Source organism: Ascaphus truei, chromosome 9 (assembly GCF_040206685.1).
Source record: "Ascaphus truei isolate aAscTru1 chromosome 9, aAscTru1.hap1, whole genome shotgun sequence".
NCBI lineage: Eukaryota > Metazoa > Chordata > Amphibia > Anura > Ascaphidae > Ascaphus > Ascaphus truei.
Genome location: NC_134491.1, coordinates 54,697,724 through 54,718,872, shown reverse-complemented (window position 1 = coordinate 54,718,872; position 21,149 = coordinate 54,697,724). Strand labels below are relative to the sequence as shown.

Below are 21,149 nucleotides of genomic sequence, written 5' to 3'. Positions count from 1 at the left end.
GTAAATTCTGCTATATGCAGTTTTTAACTATTTTTGGTCTTACCTCTTGATCAATATAATATTCATTTATAGCATATTCATACACTGGTGATGATCCTTGTGGTCTTGGTCGTACGTGTTCTATCTCCCCGTCAATAGTCTGCAAAGAAGAAGAAATACTGAATTATTTATGTTCAGGTTATTATATTTATTTATAAAATGTGTTACCAGGAAGTAATACATTGAGAGTTACCTCTCGTTTTCAAGTACGTCCTGGGCACAGAGTTATAACAATACATGGTTACATTAATTGAACAGAGGTTATGGAACAAGTCTGTCTTTTCACTGGGGCGATCAGATGCATATACCTTTAACTGTAAGGCCTCGCTCAGACAGGCTGCTACGTCCACGCGCTTGCGTGCGCGCCTCGGCCGCGCGCTCCTGCAGCCCAGCGATCTGTGCTCAAACAGTAGGAGTTGGGTCGCGGCATTTGGGGGCGTGGCGGGGGCATAACGAACACGCCTTTATTGGCTGAACCAGCTCACGTGACGCGACTGCAGCCCCAAATTTCAATTTGGGTTGTGGCGGCAAAATGTCGCAGCGTCAACGCTGTAGTTTGCCGCCACAAGCAGTTTCTAGTGTGACAACTGCCATCCACTAGACTCAAAGAGTGACGATCGTGTGCGTGCACGTAAGCACGCACACGTCGCAACGCGGCCTGTCTGAGCGAGGCCTTACATACGCCTATAATATATATTATCTTTAACTTCGTATGCGATGTCTTGTATATAATATATACACTGTTCACTTATGTAACTGTATTTGTAACCATGTATTATTTGTCACCTTAACTATATGCCCAGGACATACTTGAAAACGAGAGGTAACTCTCAGTGTATTTCTTCCTGGTAAAACATTTTTATAAATAAATAAATTTAAACAACAAGTGTAATATCTTAAACCTAAGATAGGAAAACAAGGCAAGGTGTATATGGCTGCTTCTATTTTAGCTTATGGTTTCAGAAAAGTATGTATACTTAGATCCTTAACGGCTGCTACATCAAGCCAACTTCTGCTAAAAGGAGCTACATTTGTGTAATGTTTAATGATATTATTGGAGCACATGAAATATCAGTTTACTAAAAAGTCACATATTGTTACAGCAAAGTACACATACTGTATGATCACTCACAGTGTCGTCTTCTTCCACATCCCCATCAGGCTCCTCTGATTTCAATGGTCTGTTGGAATCTAGAAAAATGAAATGGATGTTCTAAGAATGTATTAGGTAAAAATAAATATCACTAACTTCAGAACTCTGGCACATTACATTTCTGGTTTAGCAAAACGTGACACACTGTGTGGGCTCATTTGCATGTCGTTTCCCAGAATCCCTGGCTGCAGTGGAAGCATTGTATGCTAAGAGATAATGGCGAGAGGCAGGCCTGTCTGAGATGTGTGATTGTGCTCACAAGGGGTATGTTTTATGTGCTGGTTTATTGTAACACACATTATTCTGTTGTAAAGCTTCTTCACAGAAAGTTGTGTGTCAGTTATTTTCTTTATGCAAATACAAAAAAGGCAAAGTTTGTACAGTGTAATGTGTTTGTGAGAATGTGTGTGTGCATGTGGAACTGTGTGTTATCCATTTAACATTACTTCCATCCTACTCATATTTTAATCTTTTCTTTTTTTGTGTGACAAATTTGGAACTGAAGGGTCTCCTGAGGGATCTCCTGAGGGGTCTCCAAAGGGATCTCCTGTGGGGTCTCCTGAGGGATCTCCTGAGGGGTCTCCTGAGGGGTCTCCTGGAGCTAAACCATCCTATTTTTATCTCCGGCGATCCCCCGTCTCCTGAGATTCTTTTTTATGTGCTGGTGTTTCTGATCCCTATTGGGAAATCAATATGGCTGCCATCCAAGGCTTACTCCCATGGGCCAAAAGGAAGCTGCACTGACGTCAGACCATGACATTGCAGGTTCCTGTTGGATGACTCTGGCAGCCATCTTGGATTTGCCTTTCACTTTACCAGCACATAAAAAGGGCAAAAATCTTGGGCATGGGAGGGAGGTGAGGAGCGGATTCCCCACAGCTGAGAATAGTCCAGGGAATGAATTCTGTAAAAAAAAAAATCAATTACAAAAATGGGAGGGGGGGGGGGGGTGGAGGGGGGGGTTGCTTTAAACAGCACATTGAAACATCAGCTGGATAAGAAACATAAATTACAATGTTAAAATGTTCACTCTTGAAATGTTGAAGAAATGTGGACCATTATTTATACACCTCTCTCCCAACAACTTCATTGCCCCTCAATAAAAAAACACCCACACAAATCCTCTATTCACACCCTCTATCTACTCCTTCCTGCTGCTGGGGATCTCCCCTAAGTCTGTAGCCAGACATACACACCTGATCTCACCCACGCCTCCCTGCCATCTCTTCCCCTGTAAATGGTGTTAACCTTCTGATTTAATACTGACTAACCTTAAAACTCGCCCACAAATCAACCATCCCAATATCCTGCACTCATGGCTATTGTCCCACAGTCATTTATACCACCCAATGTGGCCAAGCACACCCATCTACAGCACTTATTCCCTCACCTGCTGTCTCTGTAAGTCTCCCATCATAACACTTAGATTTTAAGCTCTTCGGGGCAGGGATTTCCTTTCCTATTGTCTGATTTTGCTGCACTTATTGTATTATTATAATTTCCCGTACTGTATTCTTTGTGAAGCTCTGAGTACACTTTTGGCGCTATATAAATAAAGACATACAATACATTATTCCAAATTGCTATATAAAATGTTCAGCTAGGCTATGCACAAGGACTCTGAGTCCTAAACAGTGTACTATAAACAATTAAGATAGTACATCATATACTGTAGGTCCCAGCTACAGTATTCAATGGGAATAGTTCCATCTTTCCTCCTGGTTGTAGATAGATCAGCTGAACCACTTACCACGTACCAGACAACCAATCTTCACTCTGTATCAGTACTATATACCAAGTCTCCGCCACAAGGTGGCAGCAAGCAATAATATGAGACGGTATTATAAGGCAAAACTCTTCAGTAAAGGGTGTTAGTTATGGGCCCAGAAAAAACACAAGGTTTTCTTGTGATTAAACTTCTGAGACTGCGCAGGTCTTATCAGATGTGAAGAGACCTCTGATGAAGAAATCTCTGCGATTTTCAAGGCTTGCGCACGAGAAAACCTTGTACTATTGATATGTTGGCCCATTAGAAGGTGTCACAGTGTACAAAATGTCTTTTTCTAATGCAACATTTTCCAATAATAGCACAAAACACACATTACTGGATCTACTGAACTTGTCTGAATCTCTCTGAGCTGAAAACAATATCATGTACGGGAAAAGCTATATTTGTAACTTATAAAAACATTTTGCGTTATTCTGAAATGACTGCAAATGGAACATAATTTGTGCCTTAATGATAAACCGAATGGGCCGGGTTTAAATTAAAATAATTACTGTCACCTCTCTAATTAGATATTTAGATTTCTGAGTCTGTCGGGGGACCATAGTCATGAATATCCTGACGTTATTTTCATGTCTGCAATAGAGGTATGATTCATTTTACACTTAGGGAAACCTGGAACTATGAAACCTAAATACTATTGTACATGAATTTGAACAAAATAAAACCAGGGTGTTCAATGCAAATGACAAATTATAAGATCATGACATTTTTTAAAGAACGAAATACACTTCTACAAGCCACACCTATAGCTGAGGAGCTCAGGGAGATCCGCAGGGTTGGTGACATTTCATGTATAACATGGTGTATATTATAATGTAAATATTATAAATGTATTTTTTTTATGAAAATCCTTTCAGATCCGTTTTCTCTAAGCAAGTGCAAAAAAACGTGTTTTCCTTTATTGGCAGTTCTTTTCTCAAAATCTACCAACCCAAACTTCCTCAGCTTTTGGACACTCACTAAAATAACCATGACTTCGATGGATCTCCGCAATGTTCAAAATATACAATGGGCTTAAACAGAAACAGCCAGAAAACCTACATTTACCATAACCACACCGATATGACTATATAATTACAAATAATAAACACACTTCAGGACACTATCAGCATCACCATGAAATAATATTACTGCGTGGTGTTTTGTCTTAGAATGGATTTCAGAACAGTGTAGGCACAGTTATACAACTAAATCTGCCCTCTAGTTACAATCATAAGGCACTCACAATAAAAGCAGATGCAATGCCAGTACTTTACCCAATTCTTAATGTTACATTTGTAACAGAATGCGTATTGTCAGTAATATGAGAATAAACAAGAAGGCATTTGCTCCAAGGATTATCCAGCCAGATTACACAGTTCACATTACATTTCTGTCTGCTTGCAACCGCATGAAGTAATAGAAGGTAATGTGAAGGTCACATGAAGTTTCAAATGATGCTTAAACTGGTCCCATTTGAAAGACTGTGCCTTTATTAATAATAACCCCCCTCTCCTGAATAAAGGAATAATATTGTTTGCATCCTGTTCTGTGTTCTGTCACTTAATTCCTGTTGAATCCGAAACCCCTGGACTTTACCCTAAGATCCAGCATGGGACGGGTTCATGTTCCAAGGATACAAGAGGCAGTATGATGGGGGAACAATTACCCAACACAGCTGCACTCATTCTATTGAGCTGTTATCTGTGAAAGAGACATTGCCTGAGCTGAAACAACTGCTAACACAGGACAAATATACGCACCCCACACACCCATACTAGGCCCATGAAAGGGAAACACGTTTGGGGAAAAGAAGAGAAAAGTTACAGAAGTATTATAGAAGATAAGAAGACAGGGTGGGGTGGAGAATGAGTAGAATGTGATACATTATGAGTGACGTAATTGAACTGCTTTTTGCGTAAGTACTAAGTATTGTGTTCTGAATGCTATCCCCTTGTCTTGACCAAGGGAAGAGAATTCATGGTTGTTTGTGTCTTGGACACAAAGGAAAAAACGGACTGTTTTACTTTTATTGATGCTGTGCTCATAATAAGCAATTTCTTCACTGGAAAAACACCTCCGTTTCAGAATCGCCTTTTTATATCAGTGACCCAGACGTGATCTTGGAAAAGAGGCAACTTCCAAGAACACCTGAGGTACCAGAGGTGTGAAGGAGTGAGACTTCATGGGTCAGAAGGGGACTCTGCATCAAGGGATCGATGGAGCCGATTGTTCCACTGTAGACAGAGCTACACAGTTACCTTGGGATAGTTCAATAGGGTAATAGCGATGTAGAATTTGAGTGTGTGACTGGTCCTACGTGGTATTTCCATTCATGGGAAATGATCACTCCCAGGAATCAAATACAACATGGAACTTTTTGAGAAATATGTTTAAAAGTACAGTGCCTGTCAGTTCACAGTGGATTCTGCATCTTCTGTGGTTGATTAGTTTTTATTCTTGCAACAGCAATGTAATGAGTGTAATAAAAAGGATGAGAAGGTAAAATTAGGAACACTCAATGTTTTCTATGATGCATTCCATAGCCGAAGAGGCGAGTCTAAAGTGGGCTACTAGCCCTCCAGAAGTAACTTGAAGTGAATGATCAGAATTATAGGTGCTCACAGACAGTAAACGTATATATTAAGAGGAAAGACAAAAATTGGTATAAGAGCACCTAGCACTCCAAAAGGAGTGAGCACAATCATGTTGAACAAACACAGAATGCTAATTCTAATGTGAAATTTAGACATTTATGAGGAAAAACAGGAGTGCAGGAAGCTTTGGAGGCTTACCAGCCTAAGTGTGATTTAAGGGAGCAAATGTTTCTACTGTAACTTAAGCTCGAAGCTTATAGAGCAACAGAGACAGGCTAGGATCAGACATGATACTCCTCTCATACCTGCTGCCCCTCATCCTCTTACACCCAAGGACTCACATTGAAGGGACACATACACCTTTCTTACACACATTATACACGACTGGACAACCTGACTTAGGTCAAGAAAATTGGAACTGTGGGGCAAGTGGTCCTGACAGTGAAAACTCTGATGACAAATATTGGGGTCAGAGAAAAATGAAGAATAGATCTATCATTTAGAGACATCACACAGCTGGAGGTATTATTGGGCATTTTTTACTCTACTGTTCCAGTTTAACAGATCATGCAGTATTTTTAATTCATTGTTGAAGAATATGATTACAGTGCCATGGATGCATGTAAACTGTTAAAAGCTTGGCTCCCACCCAATTTGTCCTCCCAATTAAAGAGGCAATCCAAGATGTTTTTATTTCTTTAATTATTTTAATACAGGATTGCAGCAAGGGGTCACCAGATCTGAACCGCATTAATTTCGGATCCCCCTGCTTCTGGAGGTAGCCACTCCAGTGTTCACTATATGTCTGCTTTTCAAAGCTCGCAGGCCAATAGCAAGCCGTGATGTCATCCGGTGTGGCTTCCTATTGGCCCATGTGACCGGTGGATTAAACTGCAGGTCATATCGGCACCCCCTTTGGAGGTAAGTATCTCTGGAAGCAGTGGTCCCTGTAATTGAAAGTAACGGGGTTCAGCTCCGGAGACCCCCTGCTATAAACCAGTATTAAAAAAGGGAGAAAAAAAACTGTCTTGGATTGCGCCATTAAGAAGTCCAGTGGGTTGGTTAGTCTCGGCTTACCCTAATAAAAATTCAGGCCGGAGTAGCAAATTTGAAAGAATGGAGGAGGTAAAAAGAATTTTGTAGGAAGTAAGAGAGTCAATATAATTACCCTAGAGCAGCAGTGCGCAAACTGGGGGACGCGCCCCCCGGGACATTATTGGGGGGGCATGGGCCGCGCGGCGGTTACAGAGGCCCCGCACTAAGAGCATGAGGCCTCTGTAAATTTACTTACTGACTTCTTGTCCACGTGTCTCCATGGCAACGCGGCATCAAATGAAGTCAAATGACACCGCGGGTCACGTGACATGACATCACATGTCCCCTCAGCGTCATTTCACGTATCATTAGAGGCGAGGGAGGGGGGGCCCAAGCAGGCAGCAGGTATGGGGGGCGCAGGGAGTTTGCACGCCGCTGCTCTAGAGAACATGAAAATGATTTTAACAGACTCTCCTGCAGAAATTCTGATCTGTACCACCTGGTTTTTCACAGCCAGAGCGATCTTACTATGGATCATTCTGGCTTCCTATCCTCAGCTGTTGCTCGCATGCCATTCTTGGAGCTGAGCATACAGGGGGCAGCTATGAACAATGTCTCACAGGGCTGGATAAATGATTCGATACCAATACCCCACCTGGCAAAGCTAAAAAAAGTTTCAGCTGTAGACCGTAAGGAAGGGGGCCGCTTTCACAAAGCAAATATCAAGTGTTACAATTCTGGCATAGTGGGTTATTTTAGATGTTTATTTATTTATAACAACATTTATATAGCTCCCTTATCCAGAGCGCTGTACATTAGTTAGTAAAACTGGTTTGGTTGGTGGGCAGGGGAGGGGACATTATGGACCGGGCTATGGGTTGGGAGCATTTGAGAGCTTGCTTGGTTGGTGGGCAGGGGTTGGGGTAAGGTCTCTGGATTTAATCTTGTCTGTGGCATGGTGATGGGTCTGACAGTGGGGACAGTGGTGTCAATTGGATCTATGAGGAGGGTGACTTTGTAAGGTTTTGGTGAGGCTTAAGGAAGGTTTAGGAAGGGGTGAGGGTAGGGGAGATCATGTATTTATTTATTTATAACAGCGATATGACTGCAGACAACCAAGGTGAGATAACTGGGAAAACGGAAACAAAGAGAACATGAGACAGTTGACACAGAGACAGGATGGGTGAGATAAAGTGGAATCCCTTTATACCCTCTTCTTAGAGAATTGGCCTAATTCAAGCCTAATAGTCCACCTGGACATAACTGATCTCATGGATCTGGCTCAGGGTCCAGTCCCCGTCCCCAACTGTAACCCTCTCAGTTCACAATAGGGGTGACAGTCTAAATTAACTGATATGTACAGGGACCATAGACCATGAATTAGAGGCCGAATCGGGTGTCATCTGACTGATATGCTAACTTACACAGGTGCTGCCGTGAGTGTACCTGAGCTTGACTTACCTAGACTGCACCTGCTGTGTCATTAATGGCAATTAGCGGTGCCACAATTACATCACATGTTTCAGAAAAAACACAAATGCAGTTTGAGGGACAAATAGTGTCATGAAAGATTCAAGGGAACTATTCTTGGAATTTACTTTATGGGAGCGTTTGGTATCATTGTGGATCTGTGTAATCTGCACCTGGGGCAGGGACCCCGTAGTTGGCAACCATTGTCACAGACGTTTTATTCCCCTTGTTTCCCATAAAATCTTCAGATGTATTGGATCCACCCAGCCTACTGGCGACGAAGGATCCTGAGCTTGCCACGCTATTGTTAAAATCATCTGTGTGGGCCACCTCAAAAATGGATTGTGACAGGGTTTCCAATATGGAATAAGGGTTCAGGGACCCGGTCGGTGACATTTGGTTGCGGATGTTTTGCCGCGACTCACCCTGCCGCCGGAAGCTTCCGCCACATCACTGCCCTACTTTAAGCCCTTACCCTAAAACTCCCTACCCTAAGATCTTACCCTAAAACTCCTTAAATTAACCTCCTACCCTAACCACTAAAACCCTTAAATTAACCTCCTACCCTAAGTGCTAAAACCCTTAAATTAACCCCTTACCTAAACAGTAATTAAACTCGCTGTACCTTCAAAGCGGCTGGCAACGGGGATTCCGGCGGCGGGTTGAGTGGCGGCGAAACACCAGCGCCCATTTGGCCACAGCAAAACCAGCGTGACCAAATGTCCTATTCCATCAGATACCTGACTCTCCCCCGCCCCCCCCCAAAGACAGTATAAGTGTCCCACTAAGGCTTCACCCTCTATAACACAGACTATTACATGGCTGCTACAGCAGGGAGTGCTGAGAGAATGCACATCAGCAAGTAGTTCACATATTTGTCCTGTAAAGAAATGAAATGGCACGTGGCGACTCACAATCGACTACCGCGCACTCAATGAAGTGACCCCGCCAGGATCCAATGTGGTGGCAAGTATGCCTGACAATGTCTAAATGTATTTATTTTTTATTTATAAAAATGTTTTACCCGGAAGTAATACATTGAGAGTTACCTCTCGTTTTCAAGTACAGCTCAACCCCCTTATAACGCTGTGCTTGGGGGCCAAAGAATCACAACGCGTTATAAGCGGATCGCGTTAGAATTAATGTACAACTGTATGCATTGCACAATAAAGTATTTAAGATTCAAATAATCGTGTTGTAAAGTATTCATCAATACGAAAATTGGGAGCCGCGCTTGCATTGCGTTATAAGCGGATTCGCGTTGTAACGGATCGCGTTGTAACGGAATTGAGCTGTATGTCCTGGGCACAGAGTATTTAAAATGTCATGGTTACACTAAAAGAACAGGGGTATGCAGTCAATTCACAGACATTTCATAGAAGGATAGAGTTGGAAAATTGGGTACAGGGGATAAAGCGTTTGTGAGTTTGAAATTGAAATAATGCAGCTTTAACATCACTTTAACATAACCAAAGATCAGCGAACAGCAGCAAATGGTTCACACCCTTTAGCTGCCCTTTGGCTGCGCTAAAGGCTGTCTGCCTTTGGGGCAACGCAGATGTACACTGGGGTGGTTGAGATTCAATGCAGCTGCAAAAATAGAGTTTTTGTGTCCTCTTGGCTCATTAACATTCCAGTGGGTGGGGTTGATGTTCCACAAAGTACAAGCAAATGTTAACTCTTAGCACACTGGTCCTGTCCAGAGGGGAGCAGCTCTTGGGGAGCCCCATCAGACTGTCCGCCTTTGGGACAACGCAGATGTACACTGGGTGGCATGGGTTCCCAGAAGCTGGCCCTGACGGGAAATGGTGTTTGCTACCTCTGCAGGGTCCATTGCGTGGCTCGTGCAACATGTAACGTTGTTGTCTGCAAACAGGATACAAACCCGCAGGGCATAGGTAGGGACTAATATACCGACTTTGGCTTGGGATCAGAGGCCTGGGATGCAAGGGTAATCAGGTACGTTCCAGGTTCGAGGTAGGTGGCAGGCAAAGGGTAGTCAGGTCCAGTTCAGGTTGCGAGGTCGAGGCAGGTGGCAGGCAAGGGGCAGTAGATGCAGTTACAAGGTCAAGACAGATAGCAAGCAAAACAAAGGCAAGGGGTAGCTCAGACAGGACAAGGTAACCAGTACTTTGCACGAGCAAAAACTATCACTTCCTGTCAGCATTCATCCTGAATGTTCAGACAGATCCCTTATAGGAGGAAGGTTGTTCTAAGAACACCAATAGGATCAGTGGAAATGGTAGCCACCCGCAATCATCGCCATATTCATAATGATCTCAAGGACAAAATCGCTGACTCTAATTTAATTGTGTAGTTTCTTTTTTGGCAATTAAGTGTTCCTATTCATGTGAGTTTATTTGACAGATGACTGATGAAAGAGGGTTGGAAAATCTTTACTACATTTACCCTTAACATTACTAGCAATGTGACAGGTCGGATAATCTAATTGGTACTAATATGATGGAATACCCGACCCTTAGCCCGTCTATAGAAGTAATCTCTTTTGGAAAGTTAATTGCAGAATGTAGCGTTGCAGGGAGAGGATCAAATATTTACCACATTTTGGTATTCCACGATATTGCTGATGTCACAACCTGGACAAGCAATTGGAGACAGCTAGAAAGGCTGTCGGTATGAAATTCCCCTATGGACAAGTAATTAGACCCTAGGAAGAAGCTGGAAATGTATAGTTGGAAACAAGATGCTAATGCAGATAATAGTTCCAAGCAATTCATCTGATAAGGTTAGACAGCAGACTCAGACCTAGCTTTCTTTATCTGTATTGAACAAACATCCATTTGAGGAAAGAGAACCGATTCAGGTTAAACTGGACTGTGCAAAAGATAGGAGTCAATGTAGAATATAAATGGAATACCTGGAAGGTACATTGCCAACAATGGAATATTTCTTAATTATACCCTAATTGCAGCCAAAATGTTAACATAGATAGAAGCACAGTAATATAGGTGATATCACAGGAGGGGTAAGTACTGTGCTGGGAGTTCTTAACACCATGGAAAGTGAGTTCTTGAGGAACAAGCTGAGTAAAGTAGCAACACACACACACACACACACACACACAAACACACTACCCAGGAAGTGAGTAACCTTCAGCAGAAACAAATTGAGGTGTCTGTGAGGGTACTCCCACACATTATACAAAAGGTTCAAGTGCTAGTGGATAGTGTCTATGAACTGGGAGAAGATGTTCAATGAACAAAAGCACAGAGTGATCTGTCAACCAATCTAAAAATTAGCCTGCAAGGAGTTATTAGTAGGTAAAGGGCCTCTGGAATGGCTTTTGCCAGCAAATAGTTTTATTTCTCAATTTTCCGTGGGGGCATATGTCATGGTGGAAAGATTAATTGGGACGGTGTAACATGACAATCTGTGAAAGTACACTTCCTTGTACAATGGGAAAGGGAAGTAAAGACCATGTATGAAAATGTAGTCACCGGGGTGGCTATGAAAGGATTTACTCTCCATCCCAGACTGATCCTTACATACTGTATGTTGAGCACGATTCGGATACTGGGAAATGGGGATTGGTGGACTAATCACTCTGCACTTCAGACAAATATATGCATACTATATTATATGGACCATCACAATACAAAATAGCTGGTGAACAATGCTGGGTAAACATACAAGTTGTATCATGGAAGCTAAGAGACATGCTACTCACCCTGTTTATTACCTTGGACAGGATAGAGTGTGGTTTGATCTTTGGGAAAAACAAAATGTAAGTTACACACACGAAAGGTAATGGAACCATCCTCCTGAGTGAAGTCTCTGTGCACTAACTGCTTATTATTCAGGCAAAATAATTTCATTTATCTATTCTTATTATTCAAAATATCACTGCTCAGTTTAACTATTCAGAGGTAGCAAACTTACAGAGATCAGATGTTAGATTGGGGATGGGAATCGAATTTAGGGACTGGGGAAAGAAACGAGGAACACATCCTTCAGGAATTACAATACCAATGTAACAAGACAGCCCTAGTTGTTAAATATGATTTACAGAAAATCACCCAGGTCATTAATGAATTGAAGGAGGATGGAAAAGTATCCTAGTGGGAGGCAATTTTCAGATTGAGCTCAACAATGAATCATGTGACGAGTGGCATGCGTCACCCTGTCATTGTTTTGACCATCATGGTTATCTTTTTATTCTTACTCAAACCTTTGGGGTTTTTTTTAATTAGAAATGACATTGTTGTCCCTAAGCTTCGCAGAGTGCAGTATCAATTGCAAGCACAATGTAGCATAATGTATAAACCAATTATTAGCTAACCAGATTTAGTATACTTAGGTGTGTGTGAAAGTTGCATTTCATACCCCAGCCGAGAAGAGGAGTAAGAAGAAGGCATGGTCCTATTTGGATTTGGGCTACGTACTGTAGAGAAGGTTCCCAATCACTCCCTTACAATCAAATTTAAATAATGGTGGTCCTCCAACTCAGAAAGGACCTTCCTGATTGGTCCACAGAAGTATAGTGTAGATAAAGGAGTAAGAGAAGGGCACAAACGGACTTAAAGCAAACCAATTTAATCACCACAATCTTATTTGGATTTGGACCATAGGGGGGATATGTTGGACCTGAAACCCATGGACTTTACCTTAAGAAGATTCTGTGTAAGAAGAGAGACTTTGTTTGTGTGAGATTTGGCCAGTGTGAAACAACATGGGATGGGTTAATGTTTCAATGATACAGGAGGCAGGATTAGGCTAAGGCCCCGGTCACGGCGCTCTAATGCGCGCCCGCACTTTCGGCTGCGCGTTCCGGCGATTCCCCGGTCTGCAGCTCACTGCAGGAGCAGAGACCGGGGGGGGGCGTGCCGGAGGAGTGACGGGGGCGCGGCTATGACGTCACCCGGCAGGTTCGCCCTCATTGGCTGAACCGCCGGGGGGCGTGCCTAGACGCTCGACGCGAGTTCCTGCTCTCAATTCTATTGAGAGCAGGAGTAGCTCTCGCGCAAGCGCTGCGGCCCCCCCTCGCAGCGGGCCCGGCGCCGTTGCGGGGAGGGCTCTTGTGAGCGCAGCGTCCGCCACAGCGGGGGCAAGGCCTTATGGGGGCACATGTACCCAAACCAGCTGCACACTTTCTATTGAGCTATATGTGCAAACGACCTTACCTGAGCTGAAACAAGTGCTAACACAGAACAAAGAGACTCATCCCACATACACATACAAGGCCCAGGGAAAGGAGAAACATTATGTTTAGGAAAATACAATTTACAGAAGTATTATAGAAGATAAGAAGACAGGGTGGGGTGGAGTATGCACAGAAAGTGATGCAGCGTGAGTGACAGGTTTTTTACAGAAAGATTTGGGTCCTCAATGCGCTCCCCGTGTCTTGAGCAAGGGATGAATACAGGCAGTCCTCGGTTATCCAACGGAATTCGCTCTAGAAGTAGCGTTGGATAGTGAAACCGTTGTAAAGCGAGTCCCATGTTAATCAGTGGCGGTGAGCATTGGATATCGCATTTCGGCGTCCAAAAATGGCCCTTAGAGTTGCATTGTAAAGCATTGGATATGCCATTTGTTGTAAAGTGAAACGTTGGATAACGAGGACTACCTGTACTCTTGATGATCATATTGATGCTGTGCACCTGATAAACAATTTCTACTCTGGATAAAGACCTCTGTGTCAGAATCGCCTTTTTACAATTCCCAACCGGGAATAATCACATGAAGTTAATATACTACAAACAAAGTACTTGTCTAGTACGTTGCTGAATTTCCTGATGGCTAATATTCTTACACAATCAAGACCTGACGAATAAATACATCAATAGATGAATAGAATGAAATGTTGCAAGCAGTTGACATAGGTAAAAGGAAAAAGAATGCATGGGAAAAAAAACACTAAAGCCATTTTTGATTAGATGAATTGCAGAGAGGCTCATCCACAATGGATGTGAAAATAAGGGTTATAGCGCCTCCACAGGGAAGAGATCTAATTAAATAGTGTGTAATATACAGCATTGTGCAAATTAGAATGATGATATTCTAAATATATGAATCAAAGAAGAAAAAAAATCTCATAAAATATGACCTAAAGGCAAAATCCACAAACACATGATAAACCTATTATCACTAATTGACTAAAAAGTCCATGAAATTAAAAAGTTTGTGGTGAGGTTAGAGTTCTTATCTGAAAAAAGTCCCAGAATCCTGTATCTCATCTGTTGCCGGCGTCTGCAGCTCTCCGTCTGAGGTTTTCCCCACTCCTCTTTCTGCACATGTAGAAAAATAACACAATCATTTAATAAAAAATAAGTTAAAACAAGTGTTATTGAACGCATGAGGTGTCCAGGTAAAAACAGCTTTCACACTTTTTCTGGGGGGGGGAGGGGGGGGAAGTGTGGTGCCCACAGGAATCCCTGGTGATCTGTGGAGGAGTATTGGTCTCTCCCTCCACAACCCAACAACTAGAATAGAGCGCAACACCAGTGATGTCATCGATGTGACTGCGCAGCTCAAGCACAGTCCGGCCAGCGAAGAGAGACCTCACCAGATGAACCTGTGAGCACCACACTTCTCCCCCCAAAAGTGTGAAAGCTGTTTTTAACTTAACACTTTCTGAGTTCCAGACCACTTGTGTCAACTTATTGTTATTAAATAATTGTGTACACTCTTCGCGTCCTCTGCACTTCATTTCCATCCCAAATGGAGTCTTCTGTTTGTTCTGACTCACGGCTTCTGATTGGATAAAAGTTACCCCCATTCCATCCTTCAAAATTTGCATGTTTGGGCGATATTTTAGTTTTTTAGCAGCAAGAAGATTTTTAGCAATCAGAGCTTGATCCACTTAGCGATAGGACAGGAATGGGCAACTCCAGGCCTCAAGGGTCACCAACAGGTCAGGGTTTCAGGATATCCCTGCTTCAGCACAGTTCGTTCAATAAGTGGCTGTCATTATGACCAAGCCACCGATTGAGCCACCTGTGCTGAAGCAGGGATATCCTGAAACCCTGACCTGTTGGTGGCCCTTGAAGACGGGAGTTGGCCACTCCTTCAAAATTACACTGAAGAAGAGCCTCAAAAGCTCAAGAACAGGAGGTCCTCGCTTTCCGACGTTACCCTTTTCGACGACCGGCACATCCAACGCTTTATAATACGCCTTATCCGACGCTCACCAACTCTCATATCCGACTCTTTATAATATTAAACCAAAGGGCAAAACATGGGTTTCACTTTACGACGATTCCCTATCCGATGCTATTTACAAGATCGCATTGTGTTGGATTACCCAGAACCGCCTGTACAACTGTTCATCAACTACTACCATGCTGGATTCTGGTTTTGCCAGTCCCACTGACACTGAATGGGTTAAAAATGTATTAGAACCTGCAACAAATCTACACTTCTGCCCAGCCACCATGGCTGCTAAAACTCTGATCTTTATTTTTTTGTAATACAAATTTTAGAAACCATAACAAAAACCAATGATGACGGATATTTGCAAAAATGCCTCCAACCTTTGGAGACATGTACAGCAACACGTATTTGGAGCATTCACTACAAACTGTAATGCTTGTTAATGTGAAATAAACTCAAGGTTAGGAATACAAAAGCAAACCGCTCAAGCTGTACCAACGCCCATAGGAAAAGAAAGAGTGGAACATTATATGCAAATAGGAACAGCAAAATGTCATTCTAAAGTAAAACATTTCAGTAATGAAATATTATGAGATCTCATTGGATGATATTTCACTGTTTCTTTTTGTTTTCCTTCCTCTGGATCAATATACTGTAAGTATAGATATAGGATAAAGTATCATCTGTTGTCTAAATTTAGCATAGGTTGAACTTGATGGACGTATATCTTTTTTCAACCTCATCTACTATGTAACTATGTAACTATTTAACTATGTAAACAACAAAAGAAAAAATACCCAATGCTACATCCATTATGACAACAAAAAAAGTTAAATACTTAAATGTTTGTATTCTCATAAGGGTCAGTTAGTTAAACCCTTTGGCCAACGCCTGGGTTTAAGCTCACTCCTCCCCACTTTTTAAGTAGCATTTTATTTCATGTACCTGTGCTGGATGGGTCTATTGAGACCATTCTCCCACCACTGCAGAGGTAAATGAGAATTCTCACAGGTAGTGTTAGGACCTGCATACTGGTCATGCCGTGACGTGGCTGCAGGCTTATAACGCTTTGGCCAAAGGGTTTAACTAAATGACCCATATTCATGAGAATACTAACATTTAAGTATTTAACTATGTATTTTTTTTTCATATTGGATGTAGCATTGGGTATTTTTGTCTTTTTGTTGTATACATTTGGTCACACCAAGTAGCACTCCTTTTGCCACAAATATACACATGATGTGGTGGGTGGTGGGTGGTGGGTGGTGGGTGGTGGGTGCTGGGGTTAGAGCTTGCAGGAATTGTGTGTATGTAACTATGCAAGATGAACAGAGAATTCAAAATAATTATCAGATGGCATTATTGTCCCAATTTGCTGCTATTTAGGTCTTTGCTTTTATATTTAGAAAAATAGATAAATAATGAAATTGCTCAATTATAGTGGTGACTTTTCAGCAATGTAAAATCAAGACTGAGTAGCCGACAAAAACAAGTGGGTGCCGAATTATGTGAAAAAAAGAAAAATGTTATGTCATAATAAATGAAAATACCACTTGTGAGCACACTCACATGTCTCAGAAAGGTTTGCACACCCGCCTTTCCCCATTATCTCTTAGCACACAATGCGTCCACTGCAGCCAGGGATTCTGGGTAATGACATGCAAATTAGCACACAGTGTCCATTTTTGCTTCTTATCCATTTTAACATGGACGCCTATAAGCTTATGCCTGCCGCATTACACAGCTTTTCAGCACAGCCTGGGTTAAAGAAGTGACTGTTATGAGTAGTGGAGGGTTTTTGTCACTTTTTTACTCTCCCTAACTTACTTTGTGTCTGTGTTATGTCATACAAATGATGTGTTTATATCTTTATGCCCATTACTAATGATAGTTTTGGTTGCCATGGTGAACAGCAAATTAAACTGGGGACCAACAAATATTTGTATGTAAAAAAAACAAAAAAAAACACACAACAGCAATAGAAATAAATCATTTAAAGGAAACACCTTTTCTGGTACAAATGCACAGGACAAAGACAAAAACGCAAACATGGAACGTGAACATTTGTATACTAATATGACATTATATAGAGAAAGCCAGTAGATTGTTGCACTTAGTAATGAAAAAACTGTAGTCCAATGAGTGGGCAACTCCAGCCCTTAAGGGCCACAAACAGATCAAGTTTTAAAGATTTCCCAGAATCCCTAGCTGCAGCGCAGGGGCGGAGTGGCCAAGAGAGAAGCTGTGTACGCGCACTGTACATTCTGGACTATAGGTGGCGCTGCAGAGCCCAGCAGAGTGTGTGTGTGTGTATACTCCATGCATTATATATATATATTTTTTTAATAAAGTGAAGTTGAAAAGTACATACTCGCCTTATAATCGGGCCCGCCCACTTTGTGAGCCAATCAGCAGTCTGATGTAGGTGGGTCAAAGGGAGTGTGTATAAAATGTTTCCTTGTCAGCTGCTTCTAAAATTAGGGGGTCGCCTTATAATCGGGCAAATATCGCATGTACATACTGCATTTGCCTGATTATAGGGCGACCCTGAATATAAGGCGACCCCCTAATCTCAGTAATAGCTGGAAAGAAAAAAAGTTTACACTCTAAGGGCCTCATGCAGAGAGCAGCGCTATTTAGAATTGGAGAGGGGGAATTTTTTTTAGCTTTATTGGAGAGTTTTTTTCTCCATATGCAGAAAGGGCATAAAACTGCATTTACAATCCTTTCTGCATATGGAGAGTTTCAACCAGCGCTATGAGCGCTGTTGAAACTAGTGGGAAAGAAATCGTTTTGTTTTTTTTCTCCTCCACCGGCCGCGGAGCGCCAGCTGCTTGGTGGAGAGGAAAAATGTTGAAAATCGCGCCATTTTTTTGGCGCGAACAGCCACTAGATGGCGTTTGCGGCTCTCTGCATACGGCAGAAAAAAACACTGGAGAGATTAGGATCTCTCCAGCCGCGCGGCGAATTTCAAGAAAAAAAAAATGGCGCTTTTTTTAAAACTTGCCTTTTTCTGCTGCTTTCAGCTCGATTTTCGCCGGAAAATGGCGAGATTGCTATTAGCGCTGCTCTCTGCATGAGGCCCTAAATCTCTGTCTCTCAGTATGAGCTTCCTGCCAAAAGCAACATGGCTGCTTCAGGCACCCAGGGTAGAGCTTCCTCCATTTTACCCTCCTACCTAATGCATCCAACTGCTGATTGGCTCGCAAAGTGGGTAGGCCCGATTATAAGGCGTGTATGTACTTTTCAACATAACTTAATCGAAAAAAACGTCCCGGATAGCCAACTTCAGTCCTCAAGGGCCACCAACAGTTCAGGTTTTACGGATATTCCTGCTTCAGCACAGGTGGTTCAATCAGTCTTCGACTGAGCCACTGATTGAGCCACCTGTGCTGAAGCAGGGATATCCTTAAAACCTGACCCGTTGGTGGCCCTTGAGGACTGTATTTGGCTACCCCTGCACTAGGGCATAAATACCGTATTTGTGCAACGGCCTCTCTCCTCCTGAAATGTATATACAGTGTTGGACATTCAGTTTCCTATCCTCTTACTAATGAATTCCCATATTAGCCAAGCACAGCTTAAAATACCATATTACATGATATGTAACAACTTGTATTTCTAGGATTCCACTGTCAATCTCACAAACGTCAGCCTGAAGCACCTTCACAAAAATGTGATTATATATAAGAATCTACATTTTCTAAGGGCCAATACAGCTACTATGACTTTGAAAGCAGTAATAACCCCACCTTTTTTTTTATTTTTCTCTTATTTTTATATGTAAAGCATGTAACAAGGTATCATTCTGCATTCTTACTTAAACTGGCTATCGTTTTGTGCTCCAATTATAAGTCTGTCAAAATCCTGATTGTGTGCCTAATGAAACGTCCGCCTTCTAACTTTGTGCTGCAGTCAGTGAAATGCTGCAGCTGATATGTAACATTATATTACTGAATGTAATACATTATTGTTACAGCTTTCAGAGTAATACACAGTCTGCTATTTGGAATACAGCAACAGATCTGTTTGTGATACTTTGTTGCAAAAGTGCAGAGCTCAAAAAGGTGTGAGTCAGATGCTGTTTCAAAACAGGAAGTGGCTATAAATTTGTAAACGGTTGCAGTAGCAACCAACGCATGACCCGTACATTAAAAAATAAAAAAATCATTACAAATGGCATTTAGAATTTAAAAAAATAGGATTTTCATATTTTGCTGCTTGAATATTAAATATTATCAGATGATATTGGGGCAGAAACGTGAAATGCATTAGTGCTATAAGAATGTAGGTAGCGTTGCCAGGTGGAAAAATACTGAACAAATAATGAAAGGTACGACACGTTCGAGACACACACACCTCTCTCTGCTCCATGCTCTTTCCTCCTCTCCTTGGCCCCACCCCTAGGTTCCTGACACCTCCTCCTGATTGGCTGCATTACCCAGCAGCAGCCAATCCGGAAGGGGGAAGCTGCCCAGCCCCCTCGCAACAGCCCTGCTCTCTCCCTGCCCGGGGAAATACCCCAAGCCAGTCAGGTCACTATGTCCAGAGAGGTAATACCAGCCACATACATGTCCAGTATTACCTCTAATTTTGGACAGTGTTCAGTTCGGTTCATTACTGGACACCGGACAACCCTAAATGTAGGTAAGCATTTTATCAAACATTTTCCAATGCTGCTAGGGTAGACTTCAGTTAATAAAGCTAACAGTTCTATGATGACTATGGCAACTGCTTCACAGCAATGTAAACAGGTGTCAAACTTTTCTAAAACCTTCACAATGTTGTATTTGCAGAACAGCTGTTACTTCTTTGATAGAATTGTTGTGAAATTATCAGCACTTGTTACATTTATCATTTTTGTAACAGAAGTAAAATTACAAGTTCCTACAGGGCATATGTGAATATAGATAAACTAACTGCGGGTAAAATCCCCCATGTAAATAACCCAGGATGGTGCTGTGCATATTGCACCATTTATGTATGTTTTAGTTTCCTGGACCTGTCTCATCCTAGAGATCTGGATGTTGATCGGAGTATGGAATTGGAACGAAGCAAATGGAGCTCAAGTGCAGAAGAAGCCATGGACCAGAATAGAAGGTGAGGAGCAGCTTGCTCACCAGTGTTCCAGAATCTTGATGCAGGTTTTTAGATGTAAGGTGAAAGAATTCTGGAGACAAAGCAGGGACTGCAGTGAAAAGTGTGAGCTGGGCTGGTCACACGGACTGTATTGCAAAGATGAATCCGTTATAGGTTACATTACAGTAAAGCATCTCATGATGCAGCTTCTTCAGCCCAATTGCACCGCAAAGGACTTGAACCATTAAAAAGAGGAGGTCCTTTTTTGGGTATGGATATAGGGAAGCTAAAACGTATTTGTCTATATGATTAGAAACAAAAAAAAGTGATGGCGAGTAAAAAAAGTGACAACAAATCTTATTGCCTACTCATCAGACTATTGCTAACAAAACTGTTTGATCTACACCAGGCAGTATAGTGTCCTGAGCTTGTGGGGAGAACACACGCTTCATAAGGCCCCAAACTGCTACTCAGTTGGTGGAAACAGCATGGGGGGGTATAGCTCTCAATGACTGCCACAGCTTCCAAAGTCATGCCCCACAACGCATTGCCACTATGGATACAAAGAATTGTGAGGAGGGACGTTGGAAGCTTCTGCTGTAATTGACAGCTATACCCCCCACGCTAATGGGCAGTTTGGGACCTTCCTAAGTCTGCAGTCCACACACAGGCGCCGGAACCCGCTATACTGTCTGGGATCCACCATTACATATTTTTGGGGGCGAACCCCTTGGAGACACCTCCCAAACCCCCCTGTTGAGAATCCCTGCTAGAGGCGGATAAATCACCATATTTATTGTTTCACATACATTAGAACACCAGTTGTGTTTTTCTTTTGTTTCTATTAATCAGATACAGGTTGCAAGATGCTGGGAACGCTCCTTTAGAACATTTCATC

At 42.2% G+C, this 21,149-nt stretch overlaps 1 protein-coding gene and 1 long non-coding RNA gene across 6 annotated transcripts in view; one reads left to right on the top strand and one right to left on the bottom strand.

Annotated features, from left to right (window-relative positions):
- LOC142503048 (uncharacterized) overlaps window positions 1–21,149 on the top strand; it is a 129,433-nt gene that overhangs the window by 55,549 nt on the left and 52,735 nt on the right. The window contains exon 4 of one of the 2 annotated variants that reach the window (XR_012803928.1): window positions 5,049–5,552. The exons of the other annotated variant lie outside the window; for it this stretch is intronic. This is a non-coding gene — a long non-coding RNA (uncharacterized LOC142503048). Of the gene's footprint in view, window positions 1–5,048; window positions 5,553–21,149 lie in introns of those variants that run through there. 2 annotated transcript variants of the gene reach the window in all.
- The window catches only part of AHNAK2 (AHNAK nucleoprotein 2), a 76,564-nt gene that overhangs the window by 49,142 nt on the left and 6,273 nt on the right, over window positions 1–21,149 (bottom strand). For 2 of the 4 annotated variants that reach the window (XM_075614922.1, XM_075614924.1), the window contains exons 2-4: window positions 11,751–11,789; window positions 1,172–1,230; window positions 44–139 (exon numbers count right to left, since the gene is read on the bottom strand). The gene's annotated coding sequence lies outside the window, so the exon portion shown is untranslated. The remainder of the gene's footprint in view (window positions 1–43; window positions 140–1,171; window positions 1,231–11,750; window positions 11,790–21,149) is intronic. The other 2 variants (XM_075614925.1, XM_075614923.1) reach the window with 2 other exon arrangements.